A 25464-nucleotide genomic window follows, 5' to 3' on the forward strand; every position below is an offset into this window, starting at 1 on the left:
TGTACAAAATATAAAGCCGGGATAGCCACCCAAGGCTCAAACAAATTGACAGGAATCCATAATCTGGGAATGCGACCCGGAATTATTAAGGTGGATATGTTGTGTGTTTGTATCATGCTATGATTTATGCAGTGATACAGTTGACAGGAGTCACAAGTCAAATGGGTGACGTTTACCTGGAGTTGGTCCTTTTTAGCCGCCAGAAAGATACAGGGATTAAAAACACAAATTGTAAATTGAGTGGTAATATTTCTTACAAAGGTAACATTAAAACTGTGTTGAGTCCTATTACTATTATTGGATAGTGTCCTGACCCAGATGCTGCCATTCATAAATGGGAGTGCTAACTTCCATATCGACTGCTGAATTGGGCCCCTCTTTCCTTGATGATGCCACTGAGGCAAAGGCAGACTAAAGCCTGTTCCATGCCAAGCCAGTTGCGTGGCAGATTAGGATTGAATCCCAATGCGATATAGCGAAGAAATGTTAAATGTTCACCACCAGTGGCAGCGAAGTTTGTGCCATGAGGTCTAATTCTCATCTCTCCCATCCAAATGACCACAGGGACCCCAGTCAATAATGTCTCCCATTAACATAGACTTGTCTAGCTAAGGGGTCAAGACACTGGATCCAAGGAGGGGGGTGAGAATTATTGAAGGGAGCCCATGCTGTATAATCAATACAATTTGGACGATGGGGCTGGGAGAGATTAGTAAATCCACCAGTAATATTAATAGAGCTAAGGCCTAATAGGTACATAATTTTTCCATGGTGACTCAACCATGCCTGGGATTGGACTGCAAGGCAACTGCCATTGAGCGATGTATCCTTGGTGATGCATAAAGGGAGTCCCTCCAATGGGGCAGTGTAATTGATACTATTGTTCTGAGAGTCTAATAGTTCTGTGTCAGGGGGAGTTAGGGGTCCTGGGGTCCATGCTCCCTGATCACTATATACCTCAGGAGGAGTGTCACTCCAGAGTACGGGTCGCACTACTCAGGGGTTAGGAACATATGCCCAACGTGTTTTTGCTTCTACACAGGGGAAACATACCACACAGGACATTACAGCTAGTATGGCCAAGAACATTGATTCAGGGGTTTTTGCCTGACCCTGGCACTCCAGCATTTTCTCAGCTTCCTGCATGGTTTTCTTGATCTGTCCCCATGTTATGAGGGTGGATGTCAATGTGACTCCAGTCAGCCCTTGTTCCATCTTTGCATTCAGATTCAACTGGCCTATGGCTTGTATTGGGGGAACCGGGCCCATGGTCGCGATCCACGGATCCCTCCAGTCTCCCGTTCCATGGTTGCACATACCTGGAGGGCACCTACACAGTTTGTCCATCTCCTGTAAAAACACAAGCATACCCTCATCCCCACATCAGCAAATCCATTGGGCCTTTCCATTGTCCTTTTTCCGGGGATTTCCATAACACCTTTGGATAAACTTGCCTCTTTCCCTCTAACACTTGCCAATGTTGTTCTGCTAGAGTCTTACCATCCATACCAGGCATCAAAAAATTTAAAGTAAACAGGGCTAAATGTAATTTTGTTTAAGGTGGTAGCTGGTCTCCTATTCCCCCTTTTTTTCTCAACATACGCTGTAGTGTTTGATGTGCCCGCTCTATAATGCCTTGTCCTTGGGGATTGTAAGGAATTCCTGTTTTATGAGTGATTGCCCGTAACTGTAAAAAATTTTGAAAAGCACGACTAACATAAGCAGGTCCATTGTCAGTTTTTAATTGTTTACAGACCCCCATATGGGCAAATGACGACAAACAATGCCATTGGACATGGCCAGCAGTTTCCCCTGTTTGACATGTGGCATGTAACATATTGGAGTAGGTGTCTATAGTCACATGAACATAGCTAAGTTTGCCAAAGGCTGCTGTATGTGCAACATCCATCTGCCAGATTTCATTTGGAGCCAAGCCTCATGGGTCGCATCCTTCCACGGGTGCAACACCAGGGACATGCTGACAAGTGGGGCAGGCTTGCACAATAGCTTGAGCTTGACTGCAAGGCAGATGAAACATATGAGTAAGGGCAGAGGTGTTTTGATGCAGTAATGCATGGGAAGCTTGGGCTTGTTGGAATACAGAACCAATTAATTTATCTGCTTTATCATTACCTTGAGATAGTGGTCCAGGAAGTTGCGTATGAGAGCGAATAGGAGCAGCACGAGAGAGAATGGCTTGTTGAAGTCTTAGAAACAAATTAAGCAGCTCTGGTTCTAGGGTGCCCTTAATAGTGGCAGTCTCAATGCAACTAGCTGCATTTACAACATAGGCTGAATCACAAACAATCTTAATAGGAGATAAAGCCGTGAGCTCTAAAACCTGAATAACTGCGATTAACTCTGAGCATTGAGCTGAAACTCCAGAGATCTTTATTGTTTGAGTATGTTTAGTTGCATAAATAGCTGTGCAGCCTTTGTAAGAGCCATCAGTAAAATATGTCTTTCCACCTGGAATGGGCTTGTGATGGGTAATTATAGGGAGGATAAAATTGCAAAATCTTGTCTGATGGATAATGGTTATCTATTAATCCCACAAAATCTGCAAAAGCAATTTGCCATGCAGTCGACATTTCCCATGCTGCGGCCTGTTGTTGCGAATCCAAGGGAACAATAATTTTATCAGGATCATATCCCGTAAGCATTTTTTACCTATGCCTACCTTTTGTTATAAGTTGAGTAATTAAAGAAAGATAAACTTGCAAAGATTTCACTGTCTGATTGAATAAAAAAAAAAGCCATTATATTACCATTACAGATTTGTCTATGAATTGGCCTAAAAATCCTGATGGAGAATGGGGGGTAGGAAGAATAAACAAAAGCAAAGGCTTTTGTGGCTGTAGCCGGGAGGCATGTTGTTGCTGAAGGATCTGTTCTACACACTGTCACTCAGCTTCTGCCTCGTTAGTAAGTTGCCGAGGAGAATCTAATGAAGAATCTCTTTGGAGGGTTTGATAAAGGTGTGTGGGTTGGTAGATGGCAATACCTAGCATCAGGCACAGCCAATTGATATCCCCTAATAATTGCTGGAAGTCATTCAGAGTTTGTACCCTCTCCCTACAGAAAGTTACTTTCTGAGGCCGAACACTTCTTCCAGTAACAATAGTACCTAAGTACTGGTATGGGGAGGTTGTTTGCACCTTTTCAGGAGCTATTTTGAGATTCCATGCAGTCAAGGCTCATTTTATTTCCCTGAATAACTGATGTAACATTTGATCTGTAGGAGCGGCCAAAAGAATATCATCCATATAATGAATGATGTAGGCATTGGGAAATATATCGTGAGGCTCCTTTAAAGCTTTTCCTACAAAATGCTGACATAACATAGGACTGTTGAGCATGCCTTGGACTAAAACTTTCCACTGAGAGCGAGAGACAGGCTCTCTTTGATTAATAGAAGGCACAGAGAAGGCAAATTGAGGCTTATCCTTTTTGTGTAATGGTATGTTAAAAGAAAAAAAAAAACAATCTTTAAGACCTATTACTACAAGAGGCCAATCTCTTGGAATGGCTGCTGAGGATGACAGACCTTGCTGTAATGCACCCACTGGTTTAATCTGTGCATTAATAGCTCTCAAATCATGTAGCAGTTGCCATTTTCCCGACATTTTCGGATCACAAATACTGGTGAATTCCAGGGGCTGACTATTCTGTATGTTCTGCTTCCAATTGCTCTCTCACTAGCTGATGGAGTTGCATCAGTTTCTCCTGTGATAGGGGCCATTGATCCACCCACACAGGTTTGTCAGTCAGCCACTCTAGCGGCAAAGCAGTGGGTGGAGGAGAAATATCAATGACCCCCACCAAAAATCCTGATGACCCAGCCCTTTTCTGTTTTGTCCAGTTATTGATATTGGATCAGGGTTTCCCTGCAGGGGCTTTCCTAAGCCTTTTCCACTCTGAATCACATTTTCTTTAACATTTTAAATCCTGGATTATCAATAGTTTCATTTTTAAGTCTCATGTCCCATGCTGTCAGTAAATCTCGGCCCCATAGATTAACAGCTATATTCGCAACATAAGGTTGAAAAGTACATGACTGTCCATGTGGTCTGAGACAGGATAAAATCTCAGCACTCCATTGAACACTTTGAGCTTTCCTAGTCCCACTAGGGATGTAGAAGTTAATTACAGGTGTCAAGATGGTGGGCCAATAGTGTTTGGATATTACTAACACATCAGCTCCCGTATCCATAAGCCCATAGAACTTCTTTCCTTTAATTTGCACTGTACAGGTGGGTCGATTAAATGCTATGGGTTGTGATAGATAAATTTACCACCTAGTTGTACTTCCAAATCCTTGATTCCCTCGTTTTTCCTTTCATGCGGAAGGGTGCAACTTGCAGGGAATAAGCAATAGTTGAGCAGTATATTCTCCCAGTTCAAAAACCCAAAGATCTTGTGACATTACTACTACTTGAATTTCTCCTTCATAATCACAGTGAACAACTCCGGGGACCATGGTAATGCCCTGTAAGTTAAGACGGCTTTTGCCCAAAATTAATCCCATATATCCTGTTGGCAAAGGTCCCCAAATACCAGTGGGAATCTTCGTGGGTTTGTCTCCTCCAACAAATGTAACCCGTTCTCTGACTGGAAGATCTAATCCTGTGCTTCTGGGTGTTCCTGGGGAGAGGGAATCAATGTTCTTCTGGGAACCCATCCCTGAAATGGGGCTGTGGCCTGGATGGGAAATGCCCTCATTGTTTGAGGGGCCCGGATCCAGGCCCCCTTCTCGTTTCCCGACAGGGGGGTGCTATTCTGATGAAATTTTGAGCAGCATTGATTAACCCAATGATTTCCTTTATCACAACGAGTGAAAAGTCCTGGCGTTTTTTCTGTTGGGGGGGACTGCATTATAAGATCCTCTCTGCCCAGAGGTCTGATGGCATTCTTTTTTGAAATGTCAAATTTTTCCACAATTATAACATTTTCCTACTTTAGGGCTTGACCCTTGGCCCTTTTTAGATTTGTTTACTACTAAATTAGCCATTGCTTGAGCCAACATTGTAGAATGATGGAGTTCAGTTCCCACTTCCTGACAGGCTTTGAGAAATTTTCCTAAGATCTTTATACACCTCACAGGTGCCAGAGCACGTTTACAATCTGCACTTGCATTTTCAAAAGCTAGAGTCAAAGTAAGCATTTCTGCAGCAGCGGTATGAGGAATCTGATGCCTCACTGCCTCTTGTAATCGTACAACAAAATGTGCATAGGACTCCTGCGACCCTTGCATAACTTGTAGAAAAGATTGTACTGGGACTCCTTGCTCTGGAATGGTGTCCCAGGCGCGTTTAGCGGCCAAGGCAGACTGCTTGTAAGCAGTGCCTGGGAGTGTCAATTGTCACAGCAGATCTGAATAAGGGCCATTACCCAGTTGCATATCCTTTGTAATGTCCCCGTGTCCAGCAGCACGATTCTGTCTAGTCTGGTCTGCACACAGATCTAGCCAGTTTAAATTCCATGTCAGATATGCACTACCAGACAAACAAGTGTGAGCCAAATGCTTTATATCAAAGGGTGGAAGGCACATAGCACCGAGTACAGATTCTAGCAATCCTAAAGTAAATGGGCTCTGTATTCCATTATTAACTACACTAGCTTTTAATTCCTTCAACAACTTAAACTCTACCTGGGTGTGTTCATAAGTAAACTGCTGTGGATTATTCAGATTGGGCCTTACGGAAATAGGAAAAGCGCAAGGTCCTAGGGGCTCTCCAGCTATGGCAGCAGCACAGAGAATTCTTTGTATTGGGGTCTCTTTCTGCTACTGAAGGAGGTGGTACAGATGTTTCTGCTATTGGGGGGATGGTACAGGCCAATTTTCATCCTTTCCTGTTTATCATTTTCTTTTTTTTTTTTTTTTTTTTGAGACAGAGTCTCGCTCTGTCACCCAAGCTGCAGTGCAGCAGCACGATCTCAGCTCACTGCAAGCTCCGCCTCCCGGGTTCACGCCATTCTCCTACCTCAGCCTCCCAAGTAGCTGGGACTACAGGCACCCACCACCACGCCTGGCTAATTTCCTCGCATTTTTAGTAGAGATGGGGTTTCACTGTGTTAGCCAGGATGGTCTCAATCTCCTGACCTCATGATCCGCCCGCCTCGGCCTCCCAAAGTACTGGGATTACAGGTGTGAGCCACTGTGCCTGGCCTCCTGTTTATCATTTTCAATGCATGCTGTGGGTGAGACAAAAGATTCTTTCAATTTTTGAGATTCAGAACATGGCTCCTGTGGTCCAGCAGAATAAGAAGGGGACAATGGCAGAAGGACAGTACAGACTAAACCCCAAACAGAGAAAACAGAAGGATCAACTTTGAGACCTTTTTGATGAGCCCGTTTTAATCCGTCTCCTACTGGGTCCCAATTTTCCACATTGAGGGTGCCTGTCTGTGGAAACCATGGGTTATGCATAATAAATTCCTGCAGAAGCTTAGTTAGTGTTTGAGAGCTAACCTGAGCATTAAGCAACTGCACATAATGTTGCTCCTCCATAGACAAATTCTGCCCCATGTTACCCTGATTCAGAAACTTCCCGCTCCCAGTACCTCCTCAGGGCACTGACTTTATATCCTCCGCTGGCTGACTCGTCCTGGGGTTCCTCGTTCATCTGATCAGTTTCACTTTCTCTGCTCCAGCAGACCTTCTTCATTCAAGTCTCTGTTTGGGTGCCATTGTGGCTGTTACTGTAGGACTAAACGAAGGAGGACAAATGCAGAAATGAAGACAAAGACAAAAGAACTTGTTTAAAAGAAGGGGTCAGAGGGCTCCTTGCTTCTAGAGAACAAGGGCCCTGAGCTTCTACAGCCCTTCATATTTATTAGGTGTAGTGAACAGGGAGGAAGGGGTAACTGTTGGTCAGCTACTTGATTTATCACAGGCTCACATGATTGCTTTCTTTGTTCAACAGACTCCAGATGTTCCTATAGATAACCTTAAGGAACACGGTGCCTGGGACGTGATTGCCCTCAGCATTCCTTCTGGTGACAGATGCTGTTGTCAGTTTGCCAACATCCTGCTTTCATGAGAACAGTTTGCTGTTTGCTCATATACCCTCCAGTGGTATATTGAGTTGGTCACGTCCCTCATTCCTTTGGCCTCCAACAGGTGAAGGCTAAAGAAGGCTTTCTCATCCAACGTCTTCATTGAGGATAGGAAAGCCCTTTCTCTCCAATTGTGAACTGCATGCATGTGTGTAAGCTGTGCTTGCATAGCAAAGTCCACTTGGGCATTAGAGTCAAAGTTGTTAAGGGGAGCTAGTCATAGCTACCACGTGGCCAGCCATGTGGAACCAGACACCAGGCACACATCATGAATCATCATATTTACTTTAAATAATGCTGACAACCTAGTTCATAGTGACTCACTACTTGAGATATATAGAATAACATTATTACCCAGTAAGTATGTGAACATTCTGATATTTTAGTAAGGGTCATCACCATGGCACTTATCTACAGAGATAAATGAAAACTAAAACAGGGTTGCTGCATTAATTTTGCCCTGGCAATTGTCTGATTCTGAAATGGTGGCAGGTTTTGAGCCAAAACTTGAATGAGTAAGAACTTGCCATATAGCCGAGAAGAGCACTCTAGCAAAAAGAAATAAATATAAGGAAGCATAATAGTTAAAGGTTTTTAAGGAACTACAAATAATTCAGTGTGATGAAGTATGGAGGTGAGGTCATGTGAGGGAGAGGGATTTGGAGAGAAAAGTGGCTGTGTTCCGATCACCTCCTGTGCACCTGTTGAAAGACAATAAATTCTCCTGCCCTAAATAGTAAGAAGGCTGGACACATGACACTCAACACTGAATAAATGAGACTGGCAGAAATTTATTAGTCATATGTACTCACAGCCTGGAAAAAAGAGGGCACTGCACACCGTGCAAGGCCACAGAAGGTTTGCACTCAGGAACAGAATGAACCATTAGGGGCTGTGAGAGGTAGGCTTTGTAGTCATCAGAGGGTTGGGTGACTCCTGGTTCCCTCCAGAGAATGTAGTTGGCTTGCTTTAACAGTTTTAGGGACTGGCAGTGAGACGAAACCCATTAGGTTGAGGCCTGAGTGAGATGCAGCTGGTCTGTCAGATAAGGGAACTGGACAAGTAGGGAACCTTTCCTGCTTGTGGGAGTCATAGCTATCAAGACAGGGGAACTTGTGGATAAGCATTTTTGGGGAGCTCTGTGAGGGTCAAAAATCTCAAGGCAGCAGTTGAAATTTTAGGTCTTACAATACCTACAATTGGTTTGGAGTTATGGCAGAACAAAAAGGGAAAGAACAGGTCATAAGGGGGTGAGTATACAAGGCAAACACTTGGATTTTATTTTTCAGTGGGCAATAGGAAACCACTGACCAATTGTGAGCAAAGAATATTATTCCAGTTCTCTCCTGAGAAAAAAAAAAGTCTCTGTCCCATTCCAGGAGGTGCAGCAATCAATCAATCAATCAATAAGGGGGGAAATAAAGGAAAAAAGTCTTTAGAGTTTTCATGTTTATGATCTGGTCCTTGATTGGTTTATTTTTCAGCAAGTCACTTCTTTTCTAACTTGGGAAAGGGAAAGTTTGGGACTGTATATATGTATTTAAATCTGACCACTCCACACCAGTCCTCTCCACTTGAATGTTCAATACACAACTTGAAGTAAATGCTGAAACAGATTCTAGATCCCCACCACACACATACACACTCCACTCTCAAAATGCTCTTTCTGAAGTCATTCCTGCCTCAGTAAATGCAAACTGTGTTGTTACAGCAAAAGAAACTGGAGATATATATGACTTTTCTATTTATTTCACACCAATTTAATCACAAACCCTTTAAAACATACCCAGAATTCAACCACTCCTTGATACTTCTACAAACACTACCCATAATGGTTTATGGGTCATCCAGATATTATAATAGCCTTTCAATCAATCTTCCCCAGGAAGGAGAAAGAGAGAGCAACAAAGATTTTTGCAGAATAGAAGAATATTGTTAAATAATTATCACATTGGCCAGGCGTGGTGGCTCACGCCTGTAATCCCAGTACTTTGGGAGGTCAAGGTGGGAGGATCAGCTTAGGTCAGGAGTTCGAGACCAACCTGGCCAACATAGTGAAACCCCGTCTCTACTAAAAATACAAAAATTAGCCAGGCATTGGTGGTGGGCGCCTGTAATCCCAGCTACTTGGGAGGCTGAGGCAGGAGAATCGCTTGAACCTGGGAGGCAGAGGTTTCGGTGAGCCGAGATGGTGCCACTGCACTCCAGCCTAGGCCACAGAGTGAGACTCTGTCTCAAAAATAATAATAATAATAATTCTCACATTGAAGATGATTGCAGAATACAAAAATAAATGAGAAATTCGGCATATTTTTATTGAGCTCCTACTATTTGTCAGATGTTATTCTATGGATAGGGAAAGAAAGACTATGTAAAAGGCCCAATTTCTGTGCACCAGAAGCCGCTATATTTGCTAACCAAGAGAAACCAAGACTTATCACAAATGAGCCAGGAGAGCCATTATTCCCAGTATCTGGGGTTTAGGAAAATTAAGGAAATGTCTTATATGTAGGCTGTTGACATTATCTTCAAATGAAGTACTTGACTTCACAGAGATTCACTGACAGGCTTGAAAGAAGCCACACAAAATAGAACTTTATATGCCATGATGGGGCCAAGAGTGCTACAGAACATTATAAATTCTATAAATATCTTCTCCATAGTATGATGCTAATGCATTACATTTTCGTGTTGATTCATCTATTAAATGTAAAAATTGTTAATAATAAAAATTTTTGCATTTCTATTTCGTGTTCCTTCACTTCTTAATGTATGGGAACCTCAAAAACTGGTAATGGCTCTAGTCCACTCGGCACTCCTGAGAAACCCCAAGGAAAGTATTTTCTTTCCTTTCTAAACAGAACCATACCATGAAAAGTGCTCTGATATCACATTATCACAATCAGAGAAAGTACCAGAACAGCATGGAGAGGGGGTAATTGTCTCCGGGGTCTGCAGATATCCATGCAGGGTGGCGAGAAAGACCACGGTGCAGATGTTGCCTTGTGGTAAAACTGCCTTCCAGGTACAGTTTTCTTAACAACTATCTGGGCAGACCGTGCAAGAACCTAGTCTGTAGATGGTGAATGTGGATGAGCATCATAGGGAAGAAACCTTGAGTAAGCTTATTTTAACATATCCTTCCATGCAGACAATATGCAGAATTTTAGCATCTTTTAGATGCCATAAACTCCACTTCTTCTGCCTTGGGAGTCAGGACAAACGACTTTTCTCTCCAAGGGGTAGTCATACTACCAGAAGACTAAAATAATTGTCTATACCAACCGTTTATAAATCCCGATTCTGTGGCCCCAAATATCCCACCTAATCTAAAGTTTTCATTTTCTCATTGGCGAAAACATGGGCGCTGTGGATGCCAACACGGGGGGTTGGAGGGGTGAGGGGGAAGCTCGTTTTATTTTCTAAGTATTGCAGCAAAAAGAGAACTGTGAGGGACCACGTGGCCTAGTGGATAAGGCGTCTGACTTCGGATCAGGAGATTGAGGGTTCGAATCTCTTCGTGGTTAAGTAGAGTCCGTTTTCGGGCCTGAAGATTTTATTACCCATTTCATTCCAAGAAAAAAATAAATTATACACTCTCTGGGTTTTCTGAATCCTTTTTTTTTTTTTTTTCCATCTCCTCTCCTTTAAAGGGAAGAAGGAGACATTCTCAAAGGCCTTAGGAGAACAAGAGACAGAGTGAAGAAAGACTGGAAAGTCAAAACTGAAATACAGCCATCTACTGTTTTGGAGCTGTCAGGTTCTCCCCAAGTCTGGATTTTAAGCACCTGCATTTCGGTTTTGTAGGCTTAGATTCAATTCAAGGATTCAATTCCTTGAAAAAAAGAAATTCAGATCTATAAGCCAAGCTGTCTCAAACTGTAGCGTCTCAGACTAATGCCAGGCCCCAGTGGCTAGCACAGTAGGAAACCTGTTGCTTCTTCTGATTAAGCACTAGGCCAAAAACTCTTCACATTTCTTTTTTAGTCTACATCCGCGTGTACCAAGGAGTTTTGGCAGCTGCTGAAGGCTATGTTACTAGTTCTTACTCTCCATTTTAACTTTTTTGTTGTGGGTGTGTTGCCATCAAAAGGATGAGAATACCTAATATTGAATTTTATATTGCAAAGCAAAAATATAAAGGTAATTAAAATAGCCCAACTGGTTACAGTGTGTGTGTGCAAACAGGAAAAGACAGGGAACACAGCTGTGCAAAATATATACAAAACATTTTGTATTCCTAAATAACATTTTGTGTGCCTGAATTTAATAATAATTTAGGATTAAGGAAAAGTAATTTCCAATTGCTGACATCATGATGAAACATAAGACATTTGACTCCATCCAGATGAGATCATTGATTCAAATCACATAGTGTTTCTAGATCAAAGCAAAGAATATTAAAATTAGTAATAATTACCTCTCCCTGTCCCCAGCTTCTTCCATAGCTCTGTTTCATTCTGGTTTCCTCTAGTCATCTGTAGATTCCAAGTTGTATAAAAAATGTGGCGATTGAGCATTGGTTTCCAGACTTTGAAATTTATTGGATTAGAAAGTGTCAATGTCCTAATGTCATGCAAAACCATGTTCTGCCTTGTTAATGGCAAAACCCACCATTTGCACTGAGCATCCTTTTATAAACTAGAAAAAGGATATAACCTCAAAAGAAGAGTAACCTTTTAAAATGAATACAGTGATACTTGCGAATTACGTAGCCCACCTTTTTTCTTGATTCTAAGAACAGGAAAAAGCTTCCTCCTCTCTCTCTGATCAGTATGTAACCATGTGTACCAGAGGATGAACAAGACTTTTTCCAGGGGCCCCATAGCCTCCCTCAAGCATTTAATGAAAGTGGAAATTCTGATGCAAGAATATAAAAATTTGCCTGTCATAACCCTTTCTCTCTTCTTTTTCTTTCTTTCTCTACTGCACTGATAGCAAAGAAAACCAAAAGGAGGAGAGAGACTTTCCAGACTGGGAAGTGCCAAAAGGGAGAAAACTGAAAAAGATGGGGAAATCTGTGGACATCCTGAGTCTTAAATGGTCACCGTAATTTAGGAACTTGTCCCAAATCCACCAAATAAAAATATATGCACCCTTTGATGAATGTGTAAGCCTTTCTGCTTTGAGAGTGGGATTCAGAAAAAAAATAAATAAATAACATGAAAAACATCTTTTGGAGCTGGATTAAAAAAAAAGCAACTGGAAGAAAATAAATCAAGAAGAAAGATTTCTAGATGTGTATCACAAACACTGGGAGTTGGGTCCAGTTGCACAGGGGATTAAGAGATTCATGAATTTAATAGAGTAGCCCCCCTTATTTACAGGAGTTATGTTCCAAGACCCCAGTGGATGCCTGAAACCTTGGATAGTGCTGAATTCTATATACACCATGTTTTTTCCTATACATACACATATGATGAAGTTTAATTTATAAATTAGGCATTTTAAGAGATTAACAACAATAACTAATAAAACAATTATAACAATCTAAATATAGTAATAAAAGTTATATGAATGTGATCTCTCTGTCTCTCAAAATACTTTATTGTACATTACTCACCTATTTTCAGACCTCAGTTGACTATGGGTAACTGAAACCACACAAAGTGAAACCTTGGATAGAAAGGGGACTACTGTAAATGTTTATGGAGCACCTACCCTGTGCCTGCTTCTCTCCCCAGCCACTGTGCTAGGTACTGGGATTCTAGAATATAGGATCTAGCAATCTAGGAACACAGTAACAAAAGTACACAAAAACCCATGTCCTTAAGAGGTTTGGAGTTGAAGGAAGAGAGGAGGAGACAACACAGAAAACACAAAATGAATAAGTAGATTATATAAGTAAATTATACTTTATATTAGAAGAGATATATTCTGAAGGAGTTAAAAACTATGCCCCTCTGGCATAGTGACTATTTTGAGTTAAAGGCACTTGAAAAATAGCAGGTGCAAGAATATCACTCTGACTCTCATTCTGTTTCTTAAAAGCAGAAGATTAAATTCCTCTGTGAAATAAGTCCTCCCTAAACTAGAATGACAGTATCATTCATTCTAGTTTCTAAGGTAACTGAGGCTGAGGGAAATCTGTGTAAACAAATCTTGTTAAATGAGCCTTTATCCTCTCAGCCACTTCTCTACCCAAGTAACTACCCAAGCCCAAGCCCCTTTGCCTTGTTACATTTACATAGTTTACCACTTTCTGTCTAATTCAGCATGTAAGTGTTCCACTCTCACTGCACTGTAGTATCTTCATTTTCCAATGAAGCCTCTTGTGCCACAGAAAACTATTAAATGAATTTGTATGGTCTTTTTGTATTAATCTGCCTTACATCAATTTAATTCTCAGGTTCAGCTGGAGAAATTGTAATAAGAATAGAGGTAAAATTCTGCCTCCACTACAGTTCAAAAACGTAAAGATTATATTATATATTTTTAAGACATAGGCTCTCACTTTGTCACCCAGGCTGGAATGCAGTGGTGTAATCATGGCTCACTGCAGCCTCAACCACCAATCCTCCTGCCTCAGCCTCCCAATTAACTAGAACTACAGGTGTGTGCCACCACATCTAGCTAATTTATTTTTTGTAGAGACAGGGTCTCGCTATGTTGCTCAGGCTTATCTTGAACTCTTGGCCTCAAGCAATCCTCCTGCCTCAATTCCCAAAGTACTGGGTTACAGATGCGAGCCACCATGCCCAGCCAAAACCATAAAGATTTTTATTACGACTTGCAAGGAGCAAAGACTATGTGTTTCAGTCAGCTATTGCTCCATTAAAAGACACACACACACACACACACACACACACACACGAATGCTTAAAAACATATAATAAGCATCTGTGTGTGTCAGTTGAAGGTCAATAGCTCTAGGCCAAATTATATGAATGGCTGTACCTTAAGATGTAAGTACACTTCAGCTTACCTCCTTTGCGCTTCACAGTAGGAACTCTAGTTAGTTCAAAGCATGTTCTTTCTGGGGCCAAGGGTGAAAAGACAGCAGCTACCCAAGGGAAAATTTTTCTCATGAAGATGGCAGAGGTGCATATGGACACCCAACTTTGCAGGCATATTCAAAGGCCCTAATTGACTCATGCCTGCTAACATCACATTGACCAAAGTCATTGTCATGCCCAAGGCCAAAGTCAAAGTGGTATGGAAATATACCACATATCTTTGGGAGGAATTGCAGAGTTGTTAGGCAAAGGGCTTAGATATGGAAAGAAATGAAGAATTTACCAAAACTTACAAATTAACCTATATCTTGAGGAAGAGAAAAACAGCCCCAGTAGCCAGAACATTAACAGCTTGGAGTTGCTGGGAGCTGGCCTGGCTCTCACAGCAAAGCTCTGGTCAACTCCTATTGGATGTAACCAATCTCAAAAAACACCAACAGGCAAGGACACTTTGTGGCCATTATGACTTGAGATAAAACAAGACAATTCATAATCATGGTGAGTAAAAATAAGAAACAAGGACATCGTCAAATAACAAAAGTAACCAAACATCTCCTCCTTTCTGGCTAATATGGCTACTGCTTCTTTACCAGTTATAGCAAGAATCCTGCTTTATCCTCTTTGTTTGTTTGTTTGTTTGTTTGTTTTTGAGACAGAATCTCACTCTGTCACCCAGGCCAGAGTGCAGTGACGCAATCTAGGGTCACTGCAACTTCCTAGATTCAAGCGATCTAGGCTCACCCACCTCCTAGGTTCAAGCAATTCTTGTGCCTCAGCCTCCTGAGTAGCTGGAATTACAGGCATGTGCCACCAAAACCCAGCTAATTTTTGTATTTTTAGTAGAGACGGAGTTTCAGCATGCAGGCTCAAACCCTGACCTCATGTGTCTGCCCGCCTCTGCCTCCCAAAGTGCTGGGATTACAGGCATGAGCCACCACACCCAGCTTATTCTCTCACTTTCTAGATAAAAATTATTAGGATATACAATCTCAAAATTACGGTCAGCTAATGGTTCACCATGGCATTTTGTCTCCCTCTTTGCAACAAACCAACAAATCCAATTTTGCTTGTCTACAGGTGTGTCTCTGGTGGTCTTTGTCAGGAATTTGCCAAAAGTCTTGCATTCTGAAACATTAAACATCACAGACACAGAGGCAGCTAACTTTTATGTAACACCTCCCCTTTGTCCACCACTAAACCAGATGAAGGGGATATGTGTTAAACGTGGAAGACAACAGAGCCTCTGATAAACCACATGAAAAAAAAAAAAGAAAGATTTTTTTTTAAGTTGAAAAGTTTTGCATGGCATAAGCATAACCAATTTTTCGTGTTTTTTGTTTAGATATGGGATGTTTAGATATGGGCCAAATGGCAGTTTTAAATATTTATTTAGCAAGTTTAGCAGTCTTTTTTGTGTGTGATTTTTATATAACATAAATTTTAATGGTCCTGTGGGCTTCATTATTTAGGAATGACATAGCATATGTAACCAATTCCTTTTTTCTTTCTTTCTTTCTCTCTCTTTTTTTTTGTTTTTGTTTTTGTTTTTAATGCGGGGAGGTTGGGGTTGTTGGGGGGTGGCGGTCCTGACATATTGCTCAGGTTGGTCTCGAACTCCTGGACTCAAGTGATCCTCCAGTCTCAACCTTCCAAAGTGCAAGGATTGCAGGCGTGTGCCACTGCGCCAGGCCCAATTCCTTGTGATTACACATTTATGATGAAAACTGCCAAAACAGCGAAACCAAAACTAAGAAGGAAGTGAGGACAGTGATGGTTCTTATCCCGGGAGACCCAAGGCACTTGCAAAACGACCACTAGACTCCACCCCCTAAAGATTTCGATTTAACTGGGTCTAGGGGAGGGGAGGAGACACGAGCATTTTGAGAAATCTCCCCAGTTATGTATAATTAACAACCACCGGATCACAGCTAGATAAGGAGAAATGCTAGGCGCTACTCAGGGGGTTAAGCAAAAAATCAGAGGGTCGGAAATCAGTTTTCAACTACAACAGAGTCTTGCGGATCTGGAGCAGCGGTGGATACACCTCTGCCTGCGCGGAGGGAGCGGAGCTAAAATACTGTAATTTTTCGGTCCTTTGGAATCAGTAATCATGTTACCAACACAAGGTTGTTAGTGCCAGCACACGTTAGTGAGCTAATACGTACTGAAGAATACCTCTCTTAAAGGGAGCTAAAAACACCTAATTCTCAGTGAGCAAACAGGGAGGTATAGCAGACCTTACTGAGGGGAAACCTTTAAAAAATTCCTGTTAGCAGAGAAAGCCGAGCGACGAGGATGGGATTCGAACCCACGCGTGCACAGCACAATGGATTAGCAGTCCATCGCCTTAACCACTCGGCCACCTCGTCACATGGCTGGACTTCTCGTGATATGTGTAATGTTTCTCTTCTCAACAGTTTGATTTGGCAATTCCTATTCTTTTGTTAAATGTTTTCAGTGACGGAAATAATGGATAAATGGCCCTCTTACTCTCATAAAGGAAGAAAAACTAAAGAGGAGACTGGGAGGGAGGAATAGACCCTAATAAAGATGACAAAGTACACTTTCTAAGGGAAAAATAAGAGAAATTGAAAAGGAAAAACGAATTAGTGACTGCTCCTGTTTTTTAAATCAAATTGGATTTTGTCTTTTTTCTTAGGTCATGTATATGAACACCATCATTAAACCAGGTATGTCTATTGTTGCATTCCTGGACACTCCCTGGTAGGATTCCCAGAGGGATGCCTGCCATATGATGGCACTAACGCATCTGAGAAATAACCATTGTCTCTCCTAGAAGCCCAAGTGGGTGACAGGTAAAGTGTTGAAGTGATGGGTTACAGTCAAATTGTGATTGGTTCTGAGTATCAGACCCTAGATTTTGGACTGTATCTTAAAGAATCGTGGGGCCATCTGAGGGATTTTTGTTTTGTTTTTGCTTATTTTGCACAAAGAAATGTGATGAAAATGATACTTAGTGTTGTCATTTTTATTATCTCTTTGTATTTCATTTAAATTCTAAATTAAAAAAATAAATTTATTTTTACAGAGACAGGGTCTCACTATGTCACTATGTTGCCCAGGCTAGCCTCAAACTCCTAGGCTCGAGCAATCCACCCACCCTGGTTTACCCAAAGTACTGGGATTACAGGCATGAGCCACCGTGTCCAACCTTTCTTTGGTTGTTTCTGACTCATTTCATCACAATCAGAAAAGTCAGTCTGATGCTAATGTTCTGTGAAATTAGGCAAAACAGAAGAACCCCATGACTTAGCAGTGACTGCCTGGCCGATTCCTGACAACATGCAGGCCTAGTGAATACGGTCAGACCAGTTCCTGGATACCAGGGGCTGTTTTCTCACCTATACCCAATAAAATTACAAAAACAATAATATTGTGTATGTGTGTGTTTTGACATGATGTAGCATTAAAAAAATAAGGCCGGGCACAGTGGCTCACACCTGTAATCCCAGCACTTTGGGAGGCCAAGGCTGGAGGATCGCTTAGGCAACATGACGAAACCCCGACTCCACAAAATATATAAAAAATTAACCGAGTGTGGTGGCTGGTGCCTGCAGTCCCAGCTACTTGGAAGGCTGTGTTGAGAGGATCAGCTGAGCCTGGGAGGGCGAGGCTGCATCAAGCCATAATCACACTACTGCACTCCAGCCTGGGTAACAGAGTGACAGAGTAAGACCCTGTCTCAAAAGCAAAGCAAAGCAAAGCAAAGCAATTAAGAATATGATCAAGATTCAAACTGTATCCCCTAGGGAGGTACCAAGGAATTACCTAACAAATATCAGACATATTAGGTATCAAATCACCATCAAAACATAGCAGGCCAGGAAATGTACGAATTTTCATTTTTTTAAAGCTTCAGTTAGCAACAAATTCTAAAGTGTTCTGAAAAGAAAAAATATTGCTTGGTCTTGATTGTGTTTGGATTAGAAATTATAAAGCATGATAAACAAACCTGGACCTGAAGGGTTCATTAGTTCTTTGATTCATTCAATGTTTTGATGAATATTTATTGAGCATTGCGTATGTTCCAGGCATTGTTCTAAGAACAAATGTATATGCCACACACAAAATTCCCTGCCCTGGTGAAACCTAATTATGTAGAAATAAGCAATAAACAACTTATAAAGCAAAATATAGGCCAAGCACAGTGGTTCACACCTATAATCATAGCACTTTGGAAAGCCAAGGCAGGCAGATTCCTTGAACTCAGGAGTTCGAGACCAGCCTAGGCAATATGGTGAAACCCCATCTCTACAAAAAATACCAAAATTAGCTGGGCGTGGTGGTGCACATCTGTAGTCCCAGCTACTCAGGAGGCTGAGGAGGGAGGATCGCTTGAACCCGGGAGGTCGAAGTTCACTGAGCCAAGATTGCACCACTGCACTCCAGCCTGGATGGCAAAGTGAGACCTTGTCTCACCAAAAAAAAAAAAAGCAAAATACACAGTATGTCACAGGATGGTATATGCATAGGAGTGGTGGCAAGTTAAATAGGGTGGTCAGGGGAAAATTAGCTCAGTGGTTTTCCATGCTGCACATTTGAATCCATAGGGAACTTTTGAGAAGGATTCATGTCAGGGCATTATCCCTATAGATTCTAATTCACTTGTTCAGTCATGATATTAAAAGAGAGTAGCAGTCAAGCTCTTCAATACTGGCTTGATTATAAAGGAAGATACACAAAGGAAAACTAGTTTTAAAAAGGTGAGGGCAAGAGATAATTTTCCCAATCCAAAAGGTACCAGGAATTGCTCCCAATACAGCACTTCCTGACCAAGCAAAAGAAGGTGTCTGCAAAATATCGGTCATAGCATTAGACCAGCTCCAATTAGGGCTTATTCTGCCCTGAGGTCTCTACACTGTTTAACAGTGTGGTGGCCACACTTCCTGTGTAATCTCCTCCCTTTGAATGTTGGCTGGATCTAGTGACCTGCTCCTAACCTACAGAATATGAAAAATGTGATAGGATATTACTTTCATGATATCTCATGTAAGATATGTGTCTGTTGTTTTAAGCTTCCAATTTGGGTGCAATTTGTTATACAACAGATAACTAATACATGCAGGAAGGCCTGATCAGCCAGAGAGCAGTGGATCCTACGGCTGAAAGGGAGTATAGTTGAGAATGTAAAAATACAAGACATCATTGCCATAAATTTGCCAAATCTGAGTTCAGATGCTAATCATTACATCATAGACCCTTTCCATAAGATTCTCCTATTGAAAGACTTGTGTATAAGCTTGGTGTAAATCTATACATTATCTTTTTGAAAAAAGCCATGACCAATAGATTAAATCTAAAGAGCATTAACAAATGCCTGCTATTTATTAATAAAGGGTATGGTAGGCTAAATAATGACCCCCAAAATAGGTCCACAACCAATCACCAGAACCTGTGAATAAGTTACCTTATGTTACCTTAAGTGGTCAAAGGAATTTTGCAGATGGGATTTCATTGAAGATTTTGAGATGGGGAAATTATCTTGGATTATCTAAGTGGGTCCAATGTAATCAAGAGGGTCATATAAAAGGAAGGCAGGAGGTTCAGAGTCAGGAAAAGAAAATGTGACTACAGAAGCAAGAAGTGATGCAGGGAAGGGGCCACTAGAAGCTGAAAAAGCCAGGAAAATGAATTATCTCATGATGTCTCCAGGAGATACACAGCCCTGCTAATACTTTTATTGTAGACTTCTGATATCCAAAACTGCAAAAAAAACACTTAATTCACGTTGTCTTAGCCAGGGATGGTGGTGTGCACCTGCAGTCCTAGCTACTTGGGAGGCTGACAGGGAACGATTACTGGAACCCAGGAGTTTGAGGCTGCAATGAGCTATGATTGTGCCACTACAGTGCAGCCTGAGTGACAGTGTAAGACCCTATTTTAAAAAATAAATAGGCCGAATGCGGTGGCTCACGCCTGTAATCCCAGCACTTTGGGAGGTTGAGGCGGTCAGATCAAGGTCAGGAGGTCGAGACAAGCCTGGCCAACATAGTGAAATCCCGTCCCTACTAAAAGTACAAAAAATTAGCCGGGCGTTGTGGCAGGCGCCTGTAATCCCAGCTACTCAGGAGGCTGAGGCAGGAGAATGCCTTGAACCCGGGAGGTGGAGGTTGCAGTGAGATGAGATTGTGCCATTGCACTCCAGCCTGGGCGACAGAGCAAGACTCTGTCTCAAAAACAAATAAATAAATAACAAAAAATAAATTCATATTGTCTTAAACCACCAAATTTGTGGTAAGCAATAGGAAGCTAATAAAAAGCCACTAAGATAGTACCATGAATAGGGCTAAACAGGCAGAAGGAAGTCTACAGGGCTTTTTTCTGGAACAATTTTTAGAGGCCAGAGGAGTTCACGGAGCTCTACTTTTGTTGTCATTGAGAGCCCTGGAGGATATGTTTTGAACTGTAGAGAGAGTCAACAGAAGGAATTTAGAGTCCCACAAACAGTTGGGATTTCTGTATTTGGAGTCCAGAGTGTTAACCGTTATACCATGGTATCTTTGTATAACAAAGGTTCTAGGGAAGACTTGTATACTATTGCATCTGGTCAGTTAACCTTTAAAATGGGCATAGATTCAATGTAAGGAACAGTAACAGCTTCTCATAGGGAGACAAATGCAGGCTCTCAGATGACTCAATTTGTGGTTTGCACATTTTCATGCCCGAGTCCAGAGATAGCATAGAGAGCATTCGGAGTGAGCTCTGAAGAAGAAAAAAGTCATAGGTGGGGCCTCTGACACATGAACCTTTACTCATCCCAGCAGATGATTAACTTACAGTGGTCTAACTGACTTCAGGCTCCAGCAAAGCAAAGCAAAGCTTTCAAAAGAAGAGTTTCTAGGATACATGAGGGTGACGGGCAGTGGACGACTTTCAGTAGCCAGAGAAAAGAGCAAGAAGCGAGATGTTGCTCCAGAAAAGAAATGCAAATATGTGAGACTATCTATACATGCCCAAGTGTGCTTCTCCATTTGGGTAAACTCAAGAGCAAGGTCACCAAAACTGAGACAGGTCCACTGAAATTTGAAGCCTAGGTGCTAGCCATTAAGTCACCAGGACATGGAAATTGAATCCCTACTGAAAGACTGATATGTACTTTTAACATACCAGCTAATCTTTCAAATAATGTGGACAATGTATTAGCTTAAGGAGTTTGGATGGCGCCCCAACTGAGTACAAACGGTAGAGGCTCTAAGATGTGTACAACTGCAGTGCTGTGCAGTCCAAACATTTTAAGGACAGTGTTAGTGCTTAGAAGCAGATGGGACGCTTTAAATAGGCTCTAGAAAAGGAAGAAACTGAGATTGGGGGCTGTAAAACATAAACTCTTAATCACTGGGGCCAAGATTCTAACTTACCAGAATCTGAGAAACTCTGGGCAAAAAGGCAAAAAGAGACATCAAGTAAAATAGGAGTAGGGCTAAAATTTCAGAGGTCAGTAGATAGAGACAGTTTTCTCTAGGACAGAGTGCCATGATGATTGGCAGCGCTTGCAGCCAAGTGGGTACACCTCGAAGGTGGGCTAATGATTTAAGAGAACCACAGAGGAACATTGACCAAGATGTTGCTAAAATCCCAAAGAGATTTGGACTCAAATTCCTGGATTCAGCATCCCGAGTGCTAACCGATATACTATGGGTCCCTTACATGGGGCACTTGCTACTATAATTCTTATGTAAATCCTTGCATTTTGAGGGGCTTCCAAAGAAGAAAACATTCGCGGGAGGGACCTCTGACACATAAACCATTAAGCACCCTGAGCACGCAAATAACACCCTGGCTGCCTTTGGGAACTCAGGGAAGTGTGGATGCTAAGAGAAAAGACCAAGAATGTACAAGGACATGATACTACTCAGAAGCTAGAAATGACAATCAGGAGTTACATGACACTTGCTAATCCGAAGAAGAAACCGTGAATGAGAAAGTAAATCCACAGACCGGTGTGTGTTGATTATTTAAGACACGAACGAAGGATGGGTTACGAAAAGCAGAACGAAGGATGGGCTACGAAAAGCAGAACAGGTCCCACCGAGATTTGAACTCGGATCGCTGGATTCAAAGTCCAGAGTGCTAACCATTACACCATGGGGCCGACAACACAATAATCTCCTGACATATTTTTGATAGCATGAATGTAGTACGTGGAATTGGTCCATTGAGAATGCTGTTTACTTTGGCATCTCAAAACAGGTGCATAGTCCCAGATTCCGAGAAAGCAACAAAACTGCTCCAGCAGGCAGAAAGCAAGAACAGAACTCACCTTTCCAAAAACTTGTTCTGATCTGCCCACGGAGATTACGAATAGGAGCGTTCCTTGATTAATCAGAACTTCGCATTTGCTGAACTTTTAGGTCACGATACTTTTTTCTACGTAAGGGTTTATAAAAGAAAATATCAACACTTAGACATCTCTTAAAACATCTTAGCAACAGTTTTGGAGATTCTCTATCTGGTGTTTCCTCTGCAATTCTGGCCTCTGAAAGTAGGATGATACGAGGGGAACCAGAAAGGATCTGTTTGAGATATTTATTCCATAAGTTAAAGGCAAGCACGGTTTTGGAAGTCAGACGTGAGCTGGATTTCAGACAGGGAGACAGCATTTCAGGAAGACTGAAAGGCAAAACAACTTGAGCGTTTTTCCATCATTTTTATAGCAGGGTCAGAAATTACTTGTGTTTTCAAGTGCTTTCCAATGTAACACTTCAAAAATCTCTAAGTCTTGTTACACAAAAGAACTAAAATTATCTGCTTACACTTTTATGGAGAAAGATAATAACAGGAAAATAAAAAGTACTACTCCATGTTATTCTGTGTGATTGCACAGGTAGTGCACCGGATTTCCTCTACGTGAGAGTAAAAAAACCACGCCGTAGTCGGCAGGATTCGAACCTGCGCGGGGAGACCCCAATGGATTTCAAGTCCATCGCCTTAACCACTCGGCCACGACTACGTACCTCCTGCAACAGCGTGGATATATTCCCATGAGGAATATATGTTTCTTTTCACAGACATCTTTAAATTTGTTTATTTTGACAAGGTAACAACTCTGGAATGTCTCTCATCCTGGTTAAAAAACAAAATCAAAATTTTAAAGATTTAGATATTGGCTAAAAGAGATATTGCAAATTGCAAGACTTGTCTGATGTAGGAAGTACGAAAGACTTTACGAGGGGGCCACACGCCAACCCCTAAATGGTCTCCAAACCTACAAAACTGGCTGGAAGCTCTCCACACCAAATTAGTAGGATTACAGATATTGAAGCCTACAAATGCGCATTTCCACCAGGATACCTTGTGGATTCTTACATGGGTCAGGTCCGCCGACGTTTAGCATGCCTAATTTAAAACCCCTTTTCTGTAGGGTCCTAGTCTTCAAATAAAAGACACGCAGCCATATAGCAGAGGATGGTTTCGATCCATCGACCTCTGGGTTATGGGCCCAGCACGCTTCCGCTGCGCCACTCTGCTATTTCCGCAGTCTACTGCGCCACTCTGCTACTTCAACATTACTCTTGTCAAGTATGTATTAAAGGCTACAATTTTCGGCATCTTCCTAATTTTAAATGATTTGTTGTCGTTTGCCAAATTATCCTGGAGAATGAGAAGTGCACACTGGCCATCCATATGGGGCTGCACGCCACTTCCAAACACCAGCGGTTTAGAATTCTTCCTCGATAAATTCGAATCAGCTGAGGTTGAAGTTCTCTAAAACGGAAGCATGTTTCGAGTTATGGGAAAACAAAGGGCAGGCTAATTGGCATAATTTATAAAGGTGAAATTATAAATGCTTGGGCAAATTTCAGCCATTCCTGGATACCGGAGGGAGTCGTTATTACTTCCAAACATTTTTTACTTGAGATTTTCATCGAAAATGTTCACAGGAAAAAAAAAATTACAGTTGCAGCGAGGAGGCAACAGAACCTAGACCTCCCGCGCGGCAGGTGAGAATTCAACCACTTAACCACCGGTGCTAAACGTAGTCACATGGATTTGTTTTCTTTTACATCTATCATCATATCTCCCTTAAAAAAAGTGACAATGTATGTTCTCTGTCTATAATGTTTTAAAAATCCAATCAAATATTATGTCTAAATATTCTGAGTAAACGTTTGAACATAGAAGTAAGTAAATACGTAAGAATATTTTTCAGAACGTTTGAACGTAGAAGTAAGCAGAAAGTCTGCTGATACATGACCCTTGGAGACTTTCAAGATGAAAAAGACACTCAAGCCTGTAATCCCAGCATTCTGGGAGGCCGAGGCGGGTGGATAGCTTGAAGTCAGGAGTTCGAGACCAGCCTGGCCAATACGGTGACACCCTGTCTCTATTAAAAATACAAAAATTAGCCGGGCGTGGTGGCACGCGTCTGTAATCCCAGCTACTCGGGAGGCTGAGGCACAAGAATTACTTGAACCCGGGAGGAGAAGGTTGCAGTGAGCCGAGATGGCCCACCAAATGCACTCCAGCCTGGGTGACAGAGGAGGGAGGAGAGGGGAGGGAAGGGAAGGGAGAAAATTTGCGTTTCAGGAAGGAAATTAAGCTCATTCACTTGGCTGTTAACTGGAAGCCTCAGTTATGGCTTTTTTTTTTTTTTTTGACGGAGTCTCGCTCTGTCGCCCAGACTGGAGTGCAGTGGCGCGATCTCTGTTTACTGCAACCTCCGCCTCCCGGGTTCAAGCAATTCTCCTGCCTTAGCTTCCTGAGTGGCTGGGATTACAGGCGCCCACCACCACGCCTGGCTAATTTTTTGTATTTTTAGTAGACACGGGGTTTCACCATGTTGGCCTGACCTCAGATGATCCACACGCCTCGGCCTCCCAAAGTGCTGGGATTACAGGCGTGAGCCACCGCGCCTGGCCATGGCCTTCTATTAAGAAGTTAATATGTGTTTCAAGAACTTCCTGGAATAAACAATAGGGTCCTAGAATAAATAAAATTTATTTGCAACTTTAGCTTCCTGGGCAAAGATCTCTGGGAATGGTAAAGGTATGTTGATGAAAATAGTGGAATAGTAAAGTCATGTTAATATAGACAGTAAATTGGGCCGTGGCTCATACCTGTAATCCCAGCAGTTTGGGAGGCCGAGGCAGGAGGATCCCTTGAGGCCAGGAGGATCCTCTGAGGCCAGGAGTTCAAGATCAGCTGATGAATTGCCCAAGGTTATTTTTAAAAGGTGACTTCTACGTGTTAACTCTGCATCGTGTCGCAAAAACTCAACAATTACAGTTGAACTATCCAGTGCATCTTTCCTGATACAGAGTAATCTAAGTTTTATCTGTCATATATGAAAACAAACAAAACTATGTCTACCTAGTTTGTAGATCAGTATATAGGTTCTTTTCTCTGTCCTCTCACTCTTTTTTAAAATCATAGATAACTCTCATAGCAGTCCAAAATCCTGCTTTGGTGTAGATAGTCTGTGATTTCC

At 41.9% G+C, this 25464-nt stretch overlaps 5 non-coding genes across 5 annotated transcripts; 1 reads left to right on the top strand and 4 right to left on the bottom strand.

Annotated features, from left to right (window-relative positions):
* Nucleotides 1–10513: 10513 nt before the first annotated feature.
* TRNAR-UCG (transfer RNA arginine (anticodon UCG)) lies at nucleotides 10514–10586 on the top strand. Its single transcript has one exon. It is a non-coding gene; the product is annotated as a tRNA-Arg (tRNA).
* Nucleotides 10587–16302: 5716 nt separating this feature from the next.
* TRNAS-GCU (transfer RNA serine (anticodon GCU)) lies at nucleotides 16303–16384 on the bottom strand. The gene has a single exon. It is a non-coding gene; the product is annotated as a tRNA-Ser (tRNA).
* Nucleotides 16385–22056: 5672 nt separating this feature from the next.
* Nucleotides 22057–22128, bottom strand: TRNAQ-UUG (transfer RNA glutamine (anticodon UUG)). The gene has a single exon. It is a non-coding gene; the product is annotated as a tRNA-Gln (tRNA).
* Nucleotides 22129–22904: 776 nt separating this feature from the next.
* On the bottom strand, nucleotides 22905–22986 carry TRNAS-UGA (transfer RNA serine (anticodon UGA)). The gene has a single exon. It is a non-coding gene; the product is annotated as a tRNA-Ser (tRNA).
* Nucleotides 22987–23432: 446 nt separating this feature from the next.
* On the bottom strand, nucleotides 23433–23504 carry TRNAM-CAU (transfer RNA methionine (anticodon CAU)). The gene has a single exon. It is a non-coding gene; the product is annotated as a tRNA-Met (tRNA).
* Between the last annotated feature and the right edge of the window lie 1960 nt (nucleotides 23505–25464).

Source organism: Gorilla gorilla, chromosome 5 (genome assembly GCF_029281585.2).
Source record: "Gorilla gorilla gorilla isolate KB3781 chromosome 5, NHGRI_mGorGor1-v2.1_pri, whole genome shotgun sequence".
In the NCBI taxonomy this organism is placed as follows: Eukaryota; Metazoa; Chordata; class Mammalia; order Primates; family Hominidae; genus Gorilla; species Gorilla gorilla.